The sequence below is a fragment of the Podarcis vaucheri genome, assembly GCF_965113315.1.
Source record: "Podarcis vaucheri genome assembly, chromosome: 9".
In the NCBI taxonomy this organism is placed as follows: domain Eukaryota; kingdom Metazoa; phylum Chordata; class Lepidosauria; order Squamata; family Lacertidae; genus Podarcis; species Podarcis vaucheri.
The window spans coordinates 45,105,343-45,127,496 of NC_138767.1; positions in this window are offsets into that span (position 1 = coordinate 45,105,343).

The following is a 22,154-nucleotide window of genomic DNA, read 5'->3' on the forward strand; positions in this document are numbered from 1 at the left end:
AAGTTGTTGGACCATTGTTCGTAGGGCTGCTTCTTTCACGGACGTTTACAGAAGCTGCAGTTTACAGGGGCTTTTCTTCCTGTTGTTTGCTTATGGAAAATAAGTGGGAGTGACAAAAAGGAAAAGAAGAGGGAAACAGAGGGAGGCACTGACCACAGTGCAGAACCAGTAACCTTGCCTTGTGTATGATCATTAACCTTGCTGAAAAAGGCAGCTGGAAGCTCATTCCGAAAGCTTGCCATTAGAATGTGAGCTGAGCCACAGATACTGCAGACACATTTCCGGGAGGGTGTCTGCAAATTGGCTGCAAGTGTTACAAATACTATCGGATCCGGTCTGCCAAAATGAGATTCCAGCAGCTCCTTTTGACCTGGTTTTTGCTCCTGGCTGGGGTGCTCCTGATCGACGGACAGAGGCCAGGTAAGGAACCCTGTGATCTGACTCCGTTTCCCCGTCTCATCTGTCTCTTATCTCCAGCGTGTGTATGGGCATTTCTGGGGCAGCTACGTTTGAAGCCAGTCTTTCTTTTCCTTTTTTTTTTAAAAAAAAAAAAAGCTGTTCGCCTCCCATAGTATTATTTTTGCAGCCATAACTCTCTTTTAAAAAGAGAGAATGGCTTCCTTAAGAGATGCTGCGCCTACGACATGCCACTTTGAGATTTCAGTGCAAAGCCATTTCTTTTCGTGCGCACGAGAAGATGGCAAATAAAGAATTCATGATCACATCAGCTCCTCCAGGGCTTGTGCAAGATGTTACATTTAAATGCTACATTTAACTAGCCTGGTAGGAAGATTTTACCACAATAAAGTCGTGAAAGAAGTGCAAACTGTAAATGTAGATGGGTTAATTCATCTCTATGTGCTGTAACCCTATGAGTAAACATCTGAAGAGGGGAGCTTGTGTTATGCAGCTTGTGTCCCTGTGCAAATATTTGTGACTCTTCTCCTACGTGTGTGCAATTATTTCACTGTTTTCCATTCCCTATAATATCTGGCTAATATCTGCCCAGACTGCTGCTTTATTGATTCCTATGATGATTTATTAGTTATTTGACTACCTTTATCAGGCATGGGGAGGTCAGACTTTGCTGCTTCTTTTTTATAACCTCCTGCCTCATTTGACACCCTCCCAGATTCCTACAGCTTTCAACAATTTTTAACAGAGCATTGACAGAGAGATGGGTGAAATCACATCATCTCATATACTGATTCTCCAGAGGAATAAGATATTTGCATAATTGCCCTCCCCGCCACTCCCCACTTTTCAGAGGGCAGATTCACTTTTCTAAGTAAAGCTGACAGCTCCCAGACCATACACTCTGCGGTAGTCTCCTTTGCTTGACTGATACAACTCTCTGGAGCAATTAGCTTGGAGTAGACGGAAGCCTTAGGCAAAAAGAGCAGTGCTTGAGTACTAGCTGGCGGGAATGTACATTCCCAGTCCTCTCTGGTGGAGAAAGCCAAAATGAAACAAGAATGGAACTGAGGGAATACAACAAGTAGCCATAGTTGTGATCCACCTTTTGGTGCACAGATGAAGAGGCAGACTTCCTCTATGGTGAATTCAGAAAATATTCCCTAAGGGAGTGAGTTGCCCTGAAGTCACCTGAGTTTTCCATCCTGCAAAGCAATTCTCTTAACTGAGCAGCAGGCAGAAAGGGATCTACAGTACTTAGTATGCTTTCCCAGATCATTTTGCATATACCTGGGTTTGCATAAACAGGTGGAGGCCTACAGTAAGAATAAGGAAGATGTGCTCACAGTCAGAGCAGTTGTCTATCCACCTTACCATTCCAGAGGCTTTGAGAAGACTATTGCATTTGTTATTTTGACTTGAAGGAACACAGAAGAACATTTTAGCTTCCCGACTCTCTTGGTAGATAGTGGCTTGCTGAGGCCACTCACTGAGCATCAGAACTGAGCTTTGAGCATTTCCCACATCCAAAACTAGGCTTTTAGTTACTACACTGGTCTGGGAACTTTATTTCCCCACCTTTCCAGTGCTGAAAGGCTCAAAGGCACATCAGTAGTGTTGCTTAGTACTTATACAGCACTTTCTCCCTAAGTGTTCTAACATGCTTTGCATGCCAACCCTGTAAGATAAGCCACTATTACAGCCACAGGGGGAGAGGGTTGATTCAGCCACCACCTCTTCTTGCATTTACTCTCTGATGGCCAATGACTTAACTTTTTGTCTTTCTCCGTGATGAATGTATGTCTGAGGTGAGACTACAACAAGCTCACAGCTCAGTATATAACCACAACACTACATCAGCTCTTTGGCTGATTAGGATGGTGCTACTCTGAATATCTCCCCCACTACTGGTGTTTTATTGCAGTCATTTTCTGCAACATGTTCTCGACTCAATAATGAGTGTTGGGTTTATTCTGCTTTAGTTTGTTCTGCAGTGCTTCCACAGTGCTGCCACATTACTGCTGTCAACAAAAGTGGAATAAAAATAAACCAGGATGCTATAACAAGTTGTAGGAGTTTAGTAGGAAGTTATGGGATAGGTTCTGATTAAAAATGAAGCGGTATGAAGGTGGAATCACATATAACTGCCTCAGGAGCATTGTGAACACAAATGGCCATGAATGTGCAATAAATGAGATGTCTGGAGGGACCCTAAACATGGTCTACTTTGTAAACTGCTTTGAGGGTTTCTTTTTCTTTTTTTACAATCCATTTGTAAATTTTATGAAATAAAAAAAATATTTACATCGTTGTCAGGGGTTCAGAAGCAGAGACGCAGAGAAGGGTGGAAACAGAGAGCGAGGGGGAGGAAGCCGAAGGGAGAATGAGTGATGATGACGACCCGAGATCTCCAAGCCTAAGCAGTGAGTCAGAGGACTCCCAAAAGGGAGCCCCAGTGAGCAGAGCAAGGGGGGGATCCGGGGGGACACCCCAGGAGGAAGGGAACAGAGGAGATTCAGAGAGCAGCAGCTGGAAGTCGGGACCCACGCTCAAGACTGAGAGCAGCAGGGAGGAAGGCAGCCAGGCATCGGGTTCCGGAGGCCGTCAGCAGGAGGGAGGGCACGAGTCAGGGGTGGTCACGCCCTCCTCAGAGAGCGAGGCAACGGTCAAGAGGAAAGTAGAGAGTTGGGCGCGCGCGCCAAGTTCAAATGCAGCGGAAGCTGGAGCAGTAAGCAGCCCGGAGAGTGAGCCAGGTCCCAAAGCCCGCCGAAAGGAAGCGGAAGGATCAGGGGGGTCAGCGTCAGAGGAGAGTAGAAGGGAGGAGTCCCAGGGGGGCAGAAGGACCCAGAGACGTAGGGAGAGGCGAAGGAGGTGGAGCAAGGCTAGGGTATTAAGCTGGTGTGCAAGAGGCGGGGACTCAGATGGGTCTTCGCCGACCTAGGGCAGAAGGTGTAGAGCTGCACGCTGCAGTTCGGAAATGAAACCTGTAACTCAATAAAGACTCTTTTAAAGTGGACGCTGTGTGGCGTGGTCCTATGTGAGCTGGGACCTGGTAGCAGCTCTGACAGTAAGACCCATCTCTTCAAAGCTTCAGAAACCTGAAACCTCGCAGCGGGAGCAGAAGCCGCTAGGGGAGGAAGAGGGGTGTCTGTAAGCAAGCTCACAAAGGTTAGCAAGATGACGGAAGAACAGAGGATCTCCGCGCTGCAAGAGGCAGTGACCCAGTTGTCCTCAGAGGTATTGGCTTCCAAGAAACGGGAGGAGGAGACTACAACCGCCTACAGAGACCTACACGCCAGGTTTGAAATGCTTGTTAAGCAAGGGCAACCGGGACCCAGACCGGAGGGCGTGGGATTGGCACGGAGAGCAGGAGGGCTTGTGGCTCACTTCGATGGGACTTTGCAACAGTACCCTAATTTTAGAGCAGACGTAATGTGCGCACTGCAACTGCTGGCAAAAGACTTTAGAGATGAGGAAGAGAAGGTGGGGTTCATATTGTCCCATTTGCATGGGGATGCCAAAGCCTGGCTGCGCAATTTGTGGAGGGATAAAGATCCGGCGCTTCAGAATGCAGATGCCTTTATCAAAGCGATGGATGCGTGTTTTTTGTCTACTATTGATGTGGATCTTGCCAGACGGGAGATTCATGGACTAAAACAAGGGAGGGCGAGCGTCCGGCAGTATCACGCCCGATTTTTTGCGCTGGTCAGTGCTTTAGAATGGGATCGGGATTCGCCCCCTGTCAGAGACCTCTTCTGGGAGGGTCTAAGTTCTGCGGTTAAGGATGAAATTGCAAGGGGGGAGAGGCCCCGAAGCACGCAGGAGGTGGTCCAAAGGGCGCTGACTGTGGGGGTGAGGCTGGAAGAACGTCCATGGTGCAGAGATGAAGGACGTGGAGGGCGCGAAGCAGCGAGAAGTTTCTCTTTCGTTCCGAGGGAAGCAGCGCGTGCGCAATCCACACCTCCGCCAGGAGGGGGAGGGGAACCGATGGAGGTTGGAGGTGCAAGGGCTCAGTCAGCAGCCAGAGCCCTAGCACCGGCAGCAGTGAAAGCGAAGCCTCCTAGAGGGAACAGGAAGTGTTACATCTGCGAGGATCCAGGCCATTTGGCGAAGGAGTGTCCCCGGAGGCTCCACAAGCACACTGCAGCCTCAGCAATGGTGACTGCAGCAACGCAGCAAGGAGAACCACAGCAGGGAAACGACGATGTCTGGCTGGAGACGGAGGCACTGGGGCCCAGCCAGACGCATCTGTGAAGCAGCCCCCAGCGATATTGCAACCCACGGATCCCCTCCCACCCAAACCAGTGGTGCAGCTCACAGCGTCTCTCCAGCTACCCAACGGCGTCACTATCGAAGTGCCGCTTTCTGTGGATTCTGGAAGCAACGCAGACTTTATAGCGCAGAGCTTTGTGGAGCAGCACGCTATACAGCTATTGCCTGCCACTCTGCCCCTGCAAGTCGTCACAGTGGATGGCAGAGAGTTGCTAGGGGGGCAGGTGGTGAAGCAGACGCCACCAATGGTGATGCGCCTTGGCAACCACAGGGAAGTCATCAGTTTTAATGTCACCCAACTGTCGGACACGCCCATTGTGTTGGGCATGAGTTGGCTGGACAGGCACAGTCCGACACTGGCTTGGTACCAGAGACAACTGATCTTCGGCTCCTCTTATTGCGCAGAACACTGCATCCTGCCCCGACGGGAGGGAGAGGAGGAGGAATCACAACTGCAGTTGGGAACGTTGCAAGCGGTCCCCCACAAATACGCGAACTTTTTGGAGGTCTTCTGCGAGAAGGAGGCGGACAAGCTACCCCCTCACCGGCCATATGACTGCAAGATTGACCTCCTACCGGGGGCGACGCTGCCGAAGGGGCGGCTATACTCCATGTCTGAAGATGAAATGCAGGAACTCAAACAGTTCATCAAGCATAACCTGGAGCGTGGCTTCATCAGAGAGTCCAAGGCAGTGGGGGGCAGTCCCGTTTTCTTCGTGAAAAAGAAAGACACGCCCCAAAAAAGACTCGTTGTGGACTACCGCCTTTTGAACCAGATGACCAAACCGTCTGATTACCCCATGCCCAGGATTGACGACCTCCTCGCGACGGTGCGCAAGGGACGCGTGTTCACCAAGTTGGACCTACGAGGGGCGTACAATCTCATCCGCATGCGGGAGGGCGATGAGTGGAAGACGGCCATGTTCACACCGCTGGGCACCTACGAGTACAGGGTTATGCCCTTTGGATTACAAAATGGCTCTCACTGTTTTCAAGCTTTTATGCATCACGTGTTGGAGGGACTCCTCTACAAGACATGCGTCTGCTTCCTGGATGACATCCTGATTTTCTCGGACTCGCAGCAAGCTCACGACCGAGACGTGAGGGAGGTGCTCAGCAGGTTGCAACAACATAGACTGTACGCCAAGCTGGAGAAGTGCCAGTTCGACACGAAGGAGGTGGATTTCCTGGGATACAAGTTGTCGGACAAGGGGATAGCCATGGACAGCACCAAGGTTCGTGCGGTATTGGATTGGAAGAGCCCGCGCAACCGGAAGGAGGTCCAGCGGTTTGTCGGCTTCGCCAACTTCTATCGCAAGTTTATCAAGGGGTTCGCGATGCAGACGGCAGCGATTACGGACACGCTCAGCTCCAAAAAAAAGAAATTCATCTGGACGGAGCAGGCGGAGCAGTCCTTTCAAGCGCTCAAGCGTCTCTTCGCATCGGAGAAGCAACTGCTGCATATCGACCCCAGTAAACCGTTGAGGGTAGAGACAGACGCGTCAGACAGAGCCGTGGGAGCTGTTCTGCTGCAGCGAGACCCGCAGGGGGTGTGGCGGCCGGGAGCGTTCTACTCCAGAAAGCTCAGCAAGTCGGAGCAGAACTACACCATCTGGGACAGGGAGTTGCTAGCCATTCATGCAGCTTTCAAGGCGTGGAGGCACTTCCTAATCGGCGCCAAGCACACGGTGCAGGTCTGCACGGACCACAAGAATCTGGAGCACTGGCGCACGGCTCAGTTCCTGAACCAGAGGCAGATACGTTGGGCGGAGTTCTTTGCTGACTTCAATTTCCGAATAGAGTACGTCCCAGGCGACACCAACATCATGGCGGATGCACTGTCCCGAAAACCGCAATACCTAGAAGAGGTGACGCCAGCGGCGGCCATGCACATCTTCGCACCGACGGCGTGGGCGTGTGCCTCAGCTACAGTAGACCTGGATGCGGTGCGACGTGCATTGCGGGACGACTCATTCGCACAAGACAAGATGGCGGAACTGCTCAGAGGCACGGCTACCACGGACGAGTTCCAGGTGCGGGACGGCTTGCTCCTACGCAAAGGGGCTGTCTATGTACCAGGAGACGACCTTCGCGCCAAGGTACTGCAACAGTTGCACGACGCACCCACGGCCGGTCACTTTGGCACAGAGAAAACGATGGAATTAGTCGCGAGAGACTTCTGGTGGCCCAGGCTGAGAGGGGAGGTCGCGGACTACGTCGCGAGGTGCGACACCTGCCAGAGGGCCAAGCCGGTACACAGACCACCGGCGGGACTGTTAGAACCGCTGCAAACGCCGTTTGAACCGTGGGAGAGGGTGGCCCTGGACTTTGTGACGGATTTACCCAGCTCGAGAGGCAAGACAGCTGTGCTAGTGGTGGTGGACTTGTTCACCAAGATGGCACATTTCATTCCGTGTGCGAAGGTGGCCACGGCGGAACAAACCGCCAAACTGTTCATAGATCACGTGTTCAAAGTGCATGGCCTGCCACGGTCTATCCTGTCCGACCGCGGACGCCAGTTCATCTCGTCTTTCTGGCAGAAGCTGATGGGTTTTCTAAATGTCAAGGTCAATCTGGCATCAGCAAGACACCCGCAGACCAACGGGCAAGCAGAGAGGGTCAATGCCATCATGCAGCAGTACCTGAGATGCTATGCCAATCAACAGCCTGCGACGTGGGTGGATTACCTGCCGCTAGCCGAGTTCGCTTACAACAACACGAAGCACGTGTCCACAGGAGTGACGCCGTTCTTTGCCAACAATGGGAGGCATCCCAGAACCTTCCCGGGACTGGAGAGAGTGGGGGAAGGAGAACCACAGACGGCGGACGCGTTCGCGTCAGAGCTGCAGGCGGTCCACGATCAACTCAGACGGCAGCTGGAGCTAGCTAAGCACGCCTACAAGGTGCAAGCTGACAAGCACAGGCGGGTTGGCGAAGTGATCCAAGTGGGAGACTGGGTCTGGTTGGCAGCCCACGCAGTGCCGACCAGGTCACTTGCCAAGAAGAAGTTGGGGCACAAGCAGATCGGTCCGTACCAAGTCGTAGCGCAGATCAACCCGGTAGCCTTCCGACTGGCGCTGCCGGAGGGTTCCAGAATGCATCCGGTGTTCCACAGGTCGGTGCTCACTCCCTACAAGGCACCTCACAGGTTCCAGGAGCCAGGGACGGCGCCAAGTCCGCTCCGGGAACGGACGGAGACGCGGGGGGTGAAGCACCAGGACCACATCAACGAGGTCACGGAGATTTTGGACTCCAGATGGGGGGAGGAGGGAGTCGAATACCTCTTAGCCAGAGAGGGCACCCGGGCCAGCGCCAATAGCTGGGTACCAGACTACGCTTTGGAGGAACCCCTGCTCAAGGACGAGTTTCATGCCCTCTTCCCACACAAACCCATGCCAGCGAGCTTCTTCGACGACTGGTTGTTCACACCCACACTTTCTTCCAGCACGTTCCATGGATTCGACTCAGAAGGGGAACCCGCACGGAGCACCCGTTCCCCAGAAGGTTCACCGGCAGGTTCGGCATCAGGCAACTCGTATTGGTGGGACGATCGACCAGAGGAGCAATGGCGCAGGAAGTGGCTGGAGATGCCAGGTCGAGCGACCGACGCAGAGACTGACATGGACGTGTTCGGGGAGGACCTAGGGTTCGAGCACGGCGGTACAGAGATGGAAGAGCAACAAGTCAACGTCGACGACCGCGAGGGGGAAGACTCGGAGGTTTTCAGTTGGCGGCCACCCACGGGGAGCGACCTGTATCCAGCATTCCCTCCCATGATGATGGAGCACCCAGCACCCACACCTGACAGCGGGGAGGGGGGAAGGGGGGGCTTCGAGGGGGGGATGGATGTCAGGGGTTCAGAAGCAGAGACGCAGAGAAGGGTGGAAACAGAGAGCGAGGGGGAGGAAGCCGAAGGGAGAATGAGTGATGATGACGACCCGAGATCTCCAAGCCTAAGCAGTGAGTCAGAGGACTCCCAAAAGGGAGCCCCAGTGAGCAGAGCAAGGGGGGGATCCGGGGGGACACCCCAGGAGGAAGGGAACAGAGGAGATTCAGAGAGCAGCAGCTGGAAGTCGGGACCCACGCTCAAGACTGAGAGCAGCAGGGAGGAAGGCAGCCAGGCATCGGGTTCCGGAGGCCGTCAGCAGGAGGGAGGGCACGAGTCAGGGGTGGTCACGCCCTCCTCAGAGAGCGAGGCAACGGTCAAGAGGAAAGTAGAGAGTTGGGCGCGCGCGCCAAGTTCAAATGCAGCGGAAGCTGGAGCAGTAAGCAGCCCGGAGAGTGAGCCAGGTCCCAAAGCCCGCCGAAAGGAAGCGGAAGGATCAGGGGGGTCAGCGTCAGAGGAGAGTAGAAGGGAGGAGTCCCAGGGGGGCAGAAGGACCCAGAGACGTAGGGAGAGGCGAAGGAGGTGGAGCAAGGCTAGGGTATTAAGCTGGTGTGCAAGAGGCGGGGACTCAGATGGGTCTTCGCCGACCTAGGGCAGAAGGTGTAGAGCTGCACGCTGCAGTTCGGAAATGAAACCTGTAACTCAATAAAGACTCTTTTAAAGTGGACGCTGTGTGGCGTGGTCCTATGTGAGCTGGGACCTGGTAGCAGCTCTGACAATCGTCAATGAAAGTAGCATGCATTTTTCAGAGAATTCCGTAAGTACTATTAGCCCCTGTTTTGTTCTGGGTGCAAAAGCGTTTTGTTTCTTGTTTGAAAAATGATATTTATCAGGTCTCCTCTGCCATTATTTATTCTGTTTACCAAATCCCCATTTTCCATATAAAATGGCTCTCCAGGTGGCTTACAAATTTGAAAGAAAAGAAAAAAAATTAAACCCTGAATGGATATTAAGACTTCTTGTACACAACACTTTTGTTCCATGCATTAAAATCAAAGAACACGACTCAGCCAAGTATAAACGCTTCTTAAAATTCCATTAATTTCCAGGAAACATGCAAGACAATTCATGCTGACTCAGAAGCCAGCCCCACTGTGATCATTAGGCCTTACTCCCTAGAACGTTTTGCTTAGGATGGCAATTTAACTTAAGCCCTGCTGAACTACTCACAATTTCCTATTTTGTACCCAGGTGTAGATTTCATGATATTCAGTACATGAACAAATGTGCAGAATCCACATAGGTTTAGACATGAAGCTTTAGTTGAGATTCATGCATTCCAGGGGGTGGACTGGATGACCCTTGGATCCCTTCCAACCCTACAATTGTATGATTCTATGAACTCAAATGTTACTTACTTCTGAATGGACATGTATAGGACATGTGCCATAAGAGTACTTAGGTTTGGCTGAACTACAGACAGCTAAAGATCCTGCAGTTCACAATGGTCTGAGACTTCTGAAAAATTGGGCAAATTATGGGATGGGAAGCCGAGTGCTTCTGGAAGAAGACAGACTTGCTACATTGGAATGTTATACTTTGGGATCCCACAAGTACAATGGTACCTTGGGTTAAGAACTTAATTTGTTCTGGAGGGCCGTTCTTAACCTGAAACTGTTCTTAACCTGAAGCACCACTTTAGCTGATGCTGCCGCTGCACCGCCACTGTGCAATTTCTGTTCTCATCCTGAAGCAAAGTTCTTAACCCGAGGTACTTTTTCTGGGTTAGCAGAGTCTGTAACCTGGAGCGTTTGTAACCTGAAGCGTCTGTAACCCGAGGTACCACTGTACAGGAAATAACATCTTGCAGAAAGCAGACACGCTTTATGCCGCTTCAGAACAGCAACCGTTATTGTTTACCTGGCGTTCATTTTGACATCTTGCTCTTTTCATGTTCTCTCTCTCCTGTCTTGCAGCTAATGTGGCCTCCAGGCGAAAACTCCACAGACATCACTGCTCCCACAGGAGATGCATGCCCCTTCATTCCAGAGTACCCTTTCCCTGAGGTATCCAAAAACCCTACAATGCTTGGGCTAATTTTAGGCAAAGGGTCATTCATAAGGGTTTGGTAATAAAAACAGGCGCCAGTAGGATGCGACTGTCGAAGGCTGCCCCTCCAGCATTGTTTTGGGGACAGCGTAGGGGAATGCCAAATGTGTTCACCAGAAAATATGCCCGTTTGCAAACTTATGCATTCATTTCCAAATGGTTTCGGGGGCATTTTGCTAACCTCAGACCGCAAACAATTTCCTTTGGCCTCCGTTCTTTGTGATTTTATTTGCTCTGAAAATAGAGCAACAGGGAGGGAGCGGTGGGGGTGGGAATGAACTCAAGCGGGGGGGGGGGGGGAAGGAACAGCACAATAAAAGTACTTGTTTTATGTGAACTCCGGGGCATGGTTCCAAATGAGTGAGTAGTACTGGGCTCTCTGTCAATTATTTCACTCTCTGAAGCTGCACAGAGAATGGGACCCATTTGATGCCCTGCTGTCTTTTTGCAGTTTTCCACCCCCCTCCCTCCAATCTTGCACATGAAAGTGATAATAATTCATTATTATAAAACCTGAAAGATGGAATCCCTTGGGCAGAACCATCCAACAAGTCTTATCTCGCTTAAGAATAAGGTGGACACAATATAAAAATTGGATCTACCTGGAGTATGTGGAATCCAGAGGATAGCATTGGTCATGGTGTAGACCATGGGTAGGCAAACTAAGGCCCGGGGGCCAGATCCAACCCAATCGCCTTCTCAATCCGGCCCGTGGACTGTCCGAGAATCAGTGTGTTTTTACATGAGTAGAATGTGTGCTTTTATTTAAAATGCATCTCTGGGTTATTTGTGGGGCATAGGAATCTGTTCACCCCCCCCCAAAAAAAAATATAGTCCAGCCCCCCACAAGGTCTGAGAGACAGTGGACCGGCCCCCTGCTGAAAAAGTTTGCTGACCCCTGGTGTAGACCCACTGAAATCAGTGGATTTAAAGTGAACTATACCATATTTTTCGTCCCATAGGACGCTCCGTCCCATAGGACGCACCTAGTTTTTTGGGAGGGAAATAAAGGGGGGGGGAATTTCCTTTATTTCCCCCCCAAAAGCAGGTCAGGGAACCAAACCAGGTCGAGGATCAGCAGGATGGTGGCGCTGCGCCTCCCTGCTGTCCCCCGAGCTTGTGGGGCTGGCCGATGTCTGCCTGGCACGAGGGGCGCCCTGCTTCAGGGGAACTCCTGCAGGGCTCCCCATGCTGTGGATATCTGTCCGACGCGCGGGGCGCTCTGCTTCAGGGGCTATCCGCAGCCTAGACATCCCTGTGGGACCTCCCGCAGGGCTGCCTGGACTGCGGATGTGTTCCTGAAGCGCCGGGCGCTCTGCTTTCAGGGCGCCCGACGCTCCGGGAAGCAGGCTGCTATTCCTTCGACCCTCTCTGAGTCAACCTATGGCAGGATTCATGTGAAATTGTATCAAGGATCTGATCTTCATGTGGGAAGACTCTCACTAGATTTTGTCATGCCCTTCTATTATTTTCACAGCAGCATGATACACAGCCATGTGGCAGGGAATGCTTTCCTGGCATTTATTTTATTTGTTGACTTTGTAAAGCTTCTATACTGTTTGATTGTAGAAAAAGCCTCAAAGCGGTCTACATATCTACATAAATCATTAAAATTATCACTAAGAAATTTACACGGAGATGTACAGCACATTAACTTTGTGGATTTCTTCATGCCAGATTGTTCTTAAAGAAACAGGATATATTTTTTAAAAAAAAAACCCAAAGGCAGCCATTACCATTTAGCTCTGTAACAGCCACCTTTGCTGAATGGACACTCTATAAACCAGGCATGGGGAATCTGTGGGCCTCCAGTTGTTGTTGAAAACCAGCTTCTATCAGCCCCAGCCAGTATGGACAATGGTCAAGGATGATGGCAATTATAACCCAGAAACATCTTCAGGACCACAGGTTCCACACTTCTGAATGTACACACTGAACATTTAAAGCACATGACTTCCCCTAAAGGATTTCAGGAGCTGGTTTCTTAAGGGTGCTGGGAATTTTAGCTCAGTGAGGGCGAAACTGCAATTCCCAGGATTCCTGGGGAGGGGAATAATGTGCTTTAAATTACGGTGTGCATGCTGCTTTCAATTCCATGTGGATTTCACCACTGGTAGAGCTATAACCACAGGCCTGTGTAGCTATCCCAGGGAAATATGTGTAGTGGCTAAGAGGTAGGGGTTTTTTAAGGGTTTTATCCAGCATGATGGCAAATTTCAGTCCATTAATTGAATGAGGAGGACTAGTGTTGGGAACAGTCCACCATTTGGAACTGCTCCCTATTTAATTAAAAAGGTATCACCTAGATTGATCTTGTTAAGCGGGAAGAACTCAAAGGTCCTTTGATGTGAGGTCCCAAGGAGCAGCTGTGTTATTCTAGCACAGCAGAAAGACAAAGCACGAGGGGGCATCGACTAACAAGCCTGTCATAGCAGGGGCTCATGTGCCATCCTATTCAAAAGAGTCGGGAGCAGGCTGTTGCATTGTGAACCTGAGAGCTCTTTGATTTTAAGATTGCATTCTGCGGTATAAAGCTGAAGTAGCACTTTTGAACCCAAGCGGGGCTTCAGCAGGTTAGAGAATAGGAGGTGCAAAGGATCAATGCTCTCTAGTCTAGAGGGCACCATATAAATGCAGATGCTTCCGCCGCTCCAGAAGCACACAGGTAGGACATGTAAATATGTCACAGCAAGGATCAAAAGGATGCCCAAACTGCCTTTTAGAGAAGCACACTATTTGCAGATGAATAAAACATGCACTTGATAGCTTTGCATCTGGCAGCGCCTCTTGTTATATACATCAGGATAATGGCATAGCCTTAGGTAGTTTGGCTGTAATAAATAAAAAATGACACAGGCTATAAGCCCCAAAATCAATTCTCTCAAAATGTCAGCTTCTTGGAACTAGCAAGACTAATCAGGAGTGAGTGTCGTTAAGGGACAGCAACTGGCCCTTCAAGGACACTTTACATTTTGCTAAGCAGTTCAGCCGAAGTCAGAATTGTGTTTCTGACAGTGCCGTAAGTTTTGTGAAACCTACCTGCATGAAAGCTGGGAAGAAAATGAAATCCATCCAAAACATTATATATAATCATCAGTGCTGCCCTGGACTTCTTGGGAGGAGCAATAGGATATAAAAATTAAAAATACATAATGCACATGCCATTTTACAGCATAGAAGAGTACAAGTCACTGTCTCAAGGGCTAACAAGAAGTCTGTGGTGCAAAAGCCCTGATGAATTGGACCAAAAGCCTATCTTGTCTGGTGTACTGTTCCCACAGTGACCCACCAGATGCTGATGGGAAGCTCAGAAGCAGATCATGAGCACAATAGCACAGTCCCAGCTCATGTTCCCCAGCAACTGGTATTCAGATGCTAGAGGTAATATATAGCCACCACGACTAGTAGCTATTGATAGCCTCATTCTCCATGAATTTGTCTAACTTCCTTTCAAAGCCATCCAGGTTAGTGACCATCACTGCATCTCTTGGTAGAGAATCCCAAGGTTTAACTGTGAGCAGAGAAGCACTTGCTTTTGTTTGCCTTGAATCTACCATTCACCATCAGAGAGCCAGGAGAGGAAGGGTGAGAGGAGGAGAGGCAGGAGTAAACAGGGAAAGAATGTGGGTTATTTCAGTTATACACACTTAGGCTTAGTCACAAAGGAAGCCGGTGAAGGAATTTGATAAGTGATTCTAAAGCAATGGGCATTCAGCCTGCACCCCAAACAGCCTGCACTGAGATACAACCAAGAAACCCACCAGAAAACAGTTGTTTGCAAGTCTCAAGAAGCCTCAGTCAACAACAAAAAACAAAAAATAAGGTTTCTTCCTTGAAAGTAACACCTTGGTTTATATGTGGTGCTGGAAGTACCAAATGTATTTAAAAGCTTTGTCTCCATCATTTTAAGTTTTTCCAAGATCTCAGCCAGCTACATCACTGTTTTTTTTAAAGAAATGTGCCTTTTTAGAATGATAAAAAGGGGGCAAGGTCCACCTGTGTATCAATTACAGCAGGCGGCAGATTAAGCGAGAGCGGATTGGTATCATCTTAAGGATCTCAAGCCAAAGCGACCACATCCACTCACTCAGCACTTTGGAGTTTAGGGGCACTGTGGAAATCAGAATTAGGAGGAGGCAGACTCCTCGAGTCACTAGCTTCAGAAGTGTTTCCGAGTATGGAATCAATCGTCTCCTTCCCCTACTTCCAGTGTTTCATGACTGTGCAGAGACAATCTCTAATGCGCCTTGAAGCATAATGCATGCAAGTTAATAGTATGGAGTCTGGGTGATAAACGTGCACTTAGGTGGATTTCCCATCCCTCCTTACAGAATATCTGTTTGCAAGACTAAAAGCTATTTTGTAGCTATTTTGTAGTTTCCTTTGGGGAAACTGCTCTGCCCTAACAACAGAGCAGAAACAGATGCTCTTTAACCATGACCTGGTCTAGAGATATTCTGAATAACTGAAATGTGTATTTTGGGGTGCCAGGGAAGGGGTGGGGACAGAGTTCAAGATTTCAAACCTGTCTACAAAAGTTGCATGGCGCATCCCCTACAACTATATGGGTTATGCTCTTTGTTGTGCATTTGTCTGCATAGAATCCATACACTTTCAAGCTGAACGCTCCCAGGAGTGCTAAGATTCTTCCAAAATTAACACTGGTTGAGTCTAAGCTTTGCCTGTGGTTCTGAACTGGTCAACAAATACTGATTAATCCACTAGAGCAGGGATGCTGTTGACCCTCCAGATCAGGGTTGGCTATCAGGGGACTCCCAACTCCCATTACCCCAGTCAGCACGGCCCAATGATAAGGAGGCTCTGAAGGGCTCCGTGTTAGCTCTTCCTGCTCCAGATATTGTTTGACTACTACTCCCATCACCCCTAAGCACTGCCCATGCTGGCTGGGGATGATGGGATCTGGAGTCCAATGTCATCTAGTTCTCCAGGTCAGCCGTATTCACGGTTGAGCTTATCTTTGTTGTTTCCCAGGCAGTAGCACCTTCAGATGAAATGCAGCTAGGCCTACCAGAAAAGCCTTTCCCTTTATACTTCCTACTGGCTAAGGGTTGTTCGCATGTATTCATCACACATATCAGTTCCAATGACAGCCCATGAGGCTCAGAGGCCATACTTTCAGCTAACTGAATGGCAATAAGTGAAATGTCCATTCTTGCAAAATTGCCAGTCTTGGCGAAAAGAGTTGTGTGTCAATGTAAGATTTACTGACATTTTGAATATTCCTTTTAAAACAAAAAAACTAGCCCAATTTTAAGAAATGTGTCATGGGCACAAATGTTTTAACTGTTAATGGGGAGGAAAATAATCAGCTCTCAAATGCATTCAGTCATTGCAGTGGCCTAATTTTGGGATTAAGATTATAAAAAGAATGTTCCTCCTGCTACACTTTTTACTGCAGGTTATGTATATATCGACCTTTTGAATTATTTAGATTTAGAGACTTTGGTTGCAATTTCTGATCATTTGTATTAGTCTATAAATAGTGTTTAGTGCCATTATTATTGGTCATCGTGTTGTGTTACTTTGTTCAGACTTTTTACTGCAGCAGCAGATTCATAATGTGTTTTGAAATCCTGGCCTGCTCTCTGAGATTGAGGATGAATTCCCACAGACACACAGAGGCATAAAAGGTCATAGCCGTGCCATGGCACTCAGATGGAAGGAAGCTCCGTTGAATTTAACAGAGAACAGAAATGCTATTAATAATACTTATACTGTGTCAGCAGCAAGCATGGCATCTCACAGAGTTATATACACAAGTCAAATCCCTGCCAGCAAGGAGTTTACCAAGTAGGAAGGCTGCTTAAGGATTGCCCCAAAATAGGAAAGTGTCACAAAAGGAGATAAAGTGAGGACAAAAGAAACAACAGGTTTTCATAAAATGTGTGCATACTAATTTATTTGCATACAAATTTAGAAGCAATTACTGTAATTTGAATTGTAATGCAATGCAGTTCACTGCAGTGGCCTATGTGCCTGCTCTGTTTTCTGGTGCTATTGGTGGGTCATTTCCAGGCCCCTCCTGCTCTCCCGTCTTGAAGTCCTAACCTTTAAGCTAGACTTAGACCAGGCAGCCCATCACATAGAGGGCCGTCCTCTTTAAAGCTGGATGTGTGCCCCAGTTCCGGGGGCAGGAGTATCATGGAAACTCCAGACTCCATAGAGATTGTACCTTTTCATATTTTTATACAAGGGCTCTCATTTAGGTCTAATGGACCCAAAATGGCTATGATCTAGAGTGGTGTTATGGTACAAGGACACTGGAAGGAACTACTTAAATTTCCAGAAATAGAAGATTCACCCATGTTTTCTATCTCCCGTAAACCCTTAAGATTGCAGATTGGGATCCACTCTCACATATGTTAAGGAGGAATCATCACAATAGGCCTGCCGTTTGGACCTGCCTTGAGAAAGAGCAAAGAGGCAGAAAATGATTTATTTGGGTAGCCAGATGAAATGGGAGGAAAGGCCTTCTGCACCTTTAATGGGGAATTTCAGGAGATTCTCTGAAATTCTTCTTTACAACTATTAAAGGTATAGGACATGCACACTGAAAATTTCAAACTGGTTTCTATTTGTTTGGAGTTGGTTTTTAAAGTGGGTGCAGGACCTTTTAGCATAGCCTCTTATTTGTAATGTGGACTATATGGGGGACTATTTAGCTGATCATATTAGAAAAGTGGTATTTCCTAGGGATACAACACTGTCAATTTGACAAGAATTTCCACCTGTTTCACAAGCAAATCTTTTGGAAATGCAGCAATTTGTATGTTTGCTCAAGTATTACCCTTCCAAGGGTCTCAAGTCAGCACAGTCAGACTTTTAGGCTCCTCTAAGCATCTATGGGTAGCAACCACTGTTTGAATAATGTACCTATTTAACTGGTTTTTAAACCGGTCAGGGGATGGGGCAAATGCATCCTGTTTACCTGAACCAAATCGACTTGTGCAAGCAAACCTACAACTATTGCACTTAAACCTCAAAATTTCCACTGAAATCAACTCTCATAATGGCTACAATTCTCTGTAGTTGCATAGAACTCTTCAAAGCCACAAATGCTACACAATGCAGGGCTATACCGAAGAGAGCAGCTTAAGAACAGAAAACGTCCTTTCCTTGGATAATAATATTTTAATGTTCATACCTTATAACTCTTTGCAATCACAGAACAGATGTAAAGTTTATTATGACTGGTCATAGAGGCGCGGATTCCTTGGCACCCGAAAGTCAGCTGCTGCCGCTGCTGGCTTTGAGAGAAGTTCAACTGTTCTCAAAAATCTGTTCTTCCCCCTACCTCTTTTAAAAGTTGAGGACTATATGTGTACAAGTGGGGTTCGAACAGGAGTTGTCAAGTTGTCAACCATCCAGGAGTACCCAACTCCATTCAACCCCTACCCCATCTCCTGTCAATTTCTTCACAACTGACTCTAAACCAGGGGTCAGCAAGGTTTATCTTGTCTGGCCCAGATCGGTCCCATGGAGATCCCTCTGGGTCTGATCACCTGTGTGCATGATTTTTGGTGCTGCGCAGGCGCAATTTTCGGCGCTGCGGAAGTGAGTCCTGCACTGCGCCAGTTTAGCGCAGCACATGAGCAGACAGTTCGGTTCGGGGGCGGCTCGTGGGCCAGTCAAATGACCTCCGCGAGCTGCTTCCAGCCCATCGGCCTTAGGTTGCTGACCCCTGCTCTAAACATTCAAATGCCTTCTAAGCATCCTTGTTCCTCATTGAGATGGATTTTGGTGGGGTGGGGTATTAGTGCCATATTTTTCTAATAAGAAGAATGGTACTTTGGCAATGCTTTTTTCCTGAGCCTGCTGATAGCTACGTCTTTTTGTGGCCCTGGTTGGCAATGTAATCATCACCCCCTGACCACCTGAGTTTGCTATTAGCTTAGCTTGTTTGGAGCTTCTAGCAAGGGAGTGCAGCTATTGTATACCCTTGACTCAAGAATCATATCTAGGATGGTTGTCCTCTTCCACCGTGTGTGCGGCTTTGGGGGGGGGCACACAGGGAGCGGAAGAGGACACCCACCTAGCTAGCCAGATCAGTCGAATCAAACCTGGCAATCAATGGAGTGACATGTCACAGCCAAATCACCCTTGCATCACATTTTTTTAAAACTTGTGCCAATAAAGGCTAGTAGAAACTATTAGGAGGAGGGTATAAAAAATGTTGACCATTTAAAATACACCAATTATTTTAAATCTTGTCTGGTTTACTCTTCCCCCAAATGTAGCTTCCACCAACTGACTGGAGAAAGGAATGGAGATGTGCCAATGACAAAATTTGATAGCGGCACTGTTGTAATCTATATAGGTGTCCCATAAGCCATCACCTGGAAACATTCAAAAAAATCTTACCAGAGGCCTGCTGAAACAAGCTTCACAGGTGTTTTGGGTTTCTCTAAGCAGGAATAAAAGCAATGAAGAACTTAGGGATCCTCTTCTGGACTTTGGAGAATCATCAGTGCAATATGATCACCATTCTTCTCTACACATCAACACTGGTAACCAGAAAGTGAACTTCACAATATTAGAAGACGTGTGTCATTAAAAAAAAAACAACCCAAACTATTGGTATATTAATAGTGTTTATTCACATGTCTGTATATCTTTTAACACCCAGCTAACAATATGCAAGAAAGAAGCCATTGTTTCATAAACATCATGATTCGTTGGAATATTTATAAAAATGCATATTGGATGTTTGAAGCTAGTGTAATTCTATCACCTTTCCCAGTCTTTCAAGACTAGTATATCTGTTGACATTACTAGGTGAATACTTCAAGTGGAAAATTCCTTAAATAATGATTAGCCTTAACTGGAAAGTCTTACAAGCATGACTGAATCTTCCACTCACACCAGTGGAAAATATGCCAAAGCTATGCTGGATACTAGCTTAGTAGAACCGGGGTCTTATCAAACAGATCAGCCTAGTCTTCCTTAAAAGTATTACTGGTTGTATTTGTACTAATTTTAACCTGTTTACAACTTACTTTGGGATTCAATTATTTCCTTAAAGCATGTTTGTAACTGTATATGTTGTAAAATGGTACTTCAAATAGCATTCTCATATTAATCTTTGTACAATTTTGTTAAAAAATTTGTATTCTGTACATGGAAATTGCCCATATCCAAAGACAAGTGAAATATTTGCCTAATTTGTAAATTTCATAAGGGATCAATGTAAACTTTAATAATTGATGTAGCTAAATAAAATATAGCTTAAATCATGCTATTAATTTTTCTTTTCTTTTTTTAAAGAAGCAACAACATTGATCAGATTTTGCAGCTTGCAATGCATTCATTCACTGTAAATAAGATATAGCTGTTGAGATTCTGCCTGGGGGCTTGCCACAGGCACCTATGGGAACAGAATACAGGACACCGCTGGCCTTGCTTTGATCCAAAAGCGAAGGTGTTTATATAATGCAATAAGGAAGCGCCACAGTGGATCCTATGCTAATGCCTGTGCAAGAAATCTTTGTTTTTAACCTGCAATCCTGTGCACAGTCACTGAGGACTAAGTCCCATTTAGCTTAATGGACCTTCAGGACAGATAAGGATAGGACTGTGCCGTCAGTCTCACTTTTCATGGACTAGGCAATCATAAGCTTTAAATATATATAAATAAGATCAGAGTCATTCTCCTTTTGCATACTTGCTGGCTGCATACCCTCCATGGCATCCCCTGCTGGCTCCACCTTCACACACTGGAGGGTCTGAAGGATCCTGGCATAATTAGAACTCTGATCCCACAGGGATTCTTCTCATCTAGAAGCTTGGAGGGTGGCAATGCCACCAAGCACAAGTGATGGCAATTGGATGAAGGGCTTATTTATTTACTTATTGTATTTATATGCAAGGACCTCAGTGTAGTGTAAGTTGTTCTTCCCCATCTCGATTAACCCCAACAACTCTGCGTGGTAGACTAGTCTGAAAGGCAGCGACTGGTCCAAAGTCACCATATGAGCTTTATGGCCAAGTGGGGATTTGAAAACTGGTTTCCCAGGTCCTAGTCCAACACTCATAACCATTCCACTCCACTGGCTATGACTGCAAAGGCCTAAGCTGGCCTATTTGGATGGGAGTAATGTACAAGCATTCAAAACGCTGGGATCAAAGGGACTATTCCCACCAGGATATGGTTCCAATTGCAAGAGGCTTGCAGGCCTGGGAAAGACCTCCATTTTCCTCAAGCAAATGAGAGGTCAGCTGGTATCGACTTCCATTTGCATGCTGATCAAGTGTTTTCCATGCTCTAATATTTACACACAGGAAGAGCAATCAATTCATAAGCAGTTTCGTCTCCAAACACATTGCAATGCACCAGAGGTACTGAACCAGTTCCCACAGTGACACTGCTTTCATGTCTCTGGGGTTATCTCAGGATTAGGCTATTTGATAGCCTTCCCCAGGCAGATTGATTTTCCCTTAAATTACCCTTCAGTGGAAAAGTTTTGAGCCTAGCTCCATGGACATCTCTTGAACAGGCTGCACTCCCATTTAAGGCCTTGAAACAATATGGCACAGATTTTTTTTATATGAAAAAATCAATCCAGCCAGCAAGACTGGCACAATTCACCAGGAGTGGGGAGACACAATGAAGGAAAATAGGTGCCATGGAGAAATGATGCTTTTCTTGACATTTCCCCACTGTTTCTCAACCTTTCAGCTCTTAAAGTTATCTTTTTTAAAAGAAGTTATAAACAATGATAAAAGAACTCAAATTATGTTGGGCAAACTTATTTAAAAAAAATATCTACTTCTCATGACACCTTCAGATGTTTCCATTTTCTCTCTCTTAAGATTAGAAAAAAAACTAAGGCAACCGTACTTTTTTTTAATCATGAAATCCTTCCCCATGCAGGCAGCTATCCCAATTGCTAATTTTTATTTCTGCATGATACTAATTAGTCTATGGGACACAACAATAAGCAAAGTTGTACCAACGAGTCATTTAATGCAAGAATCCAGTTTTGCATTGTCCTTTAACCCCACCAGCAATGGGGTGGGTCAATATTCACTTCTGCCAATATTTAATTTATGCACAACTCACAATAGCTGCCTTGAGAGAATTCTTGCTTCCAATTAATATATCTAGCTGCTATAGAGAAAACATTGTAAAAACCGCAGTAAATATATGAAAGCAAGTCGAACTCAATTGTTGCTTTCCAACTTTTGGAATGCAAAGTTTTCCCCATTATGCAAACGCTATTCCAGGGGTCGTCTTTCTAGCCAATAATTTCAGAATAATGCATTTAGAGGATGCTACTAGGCAAATGGGTTCAATGCAATTTAACAGGCTAAAAGAGTAGACCTGGCTGATGTCAACAGAATATGTGATTTAACAACTGGGTTCTACATGATATGCAGATTTTGCACAGGTGCCCTAGGTTCGCCATTCTGACTCAAGCCTTCAATTTAGTGTGACTTTCTAATGGTTCTAGGCACTTAGCTGTGACTTACCAGACTCAATGGCAAGAACAACACACCAGCAGGCGTTTACGAA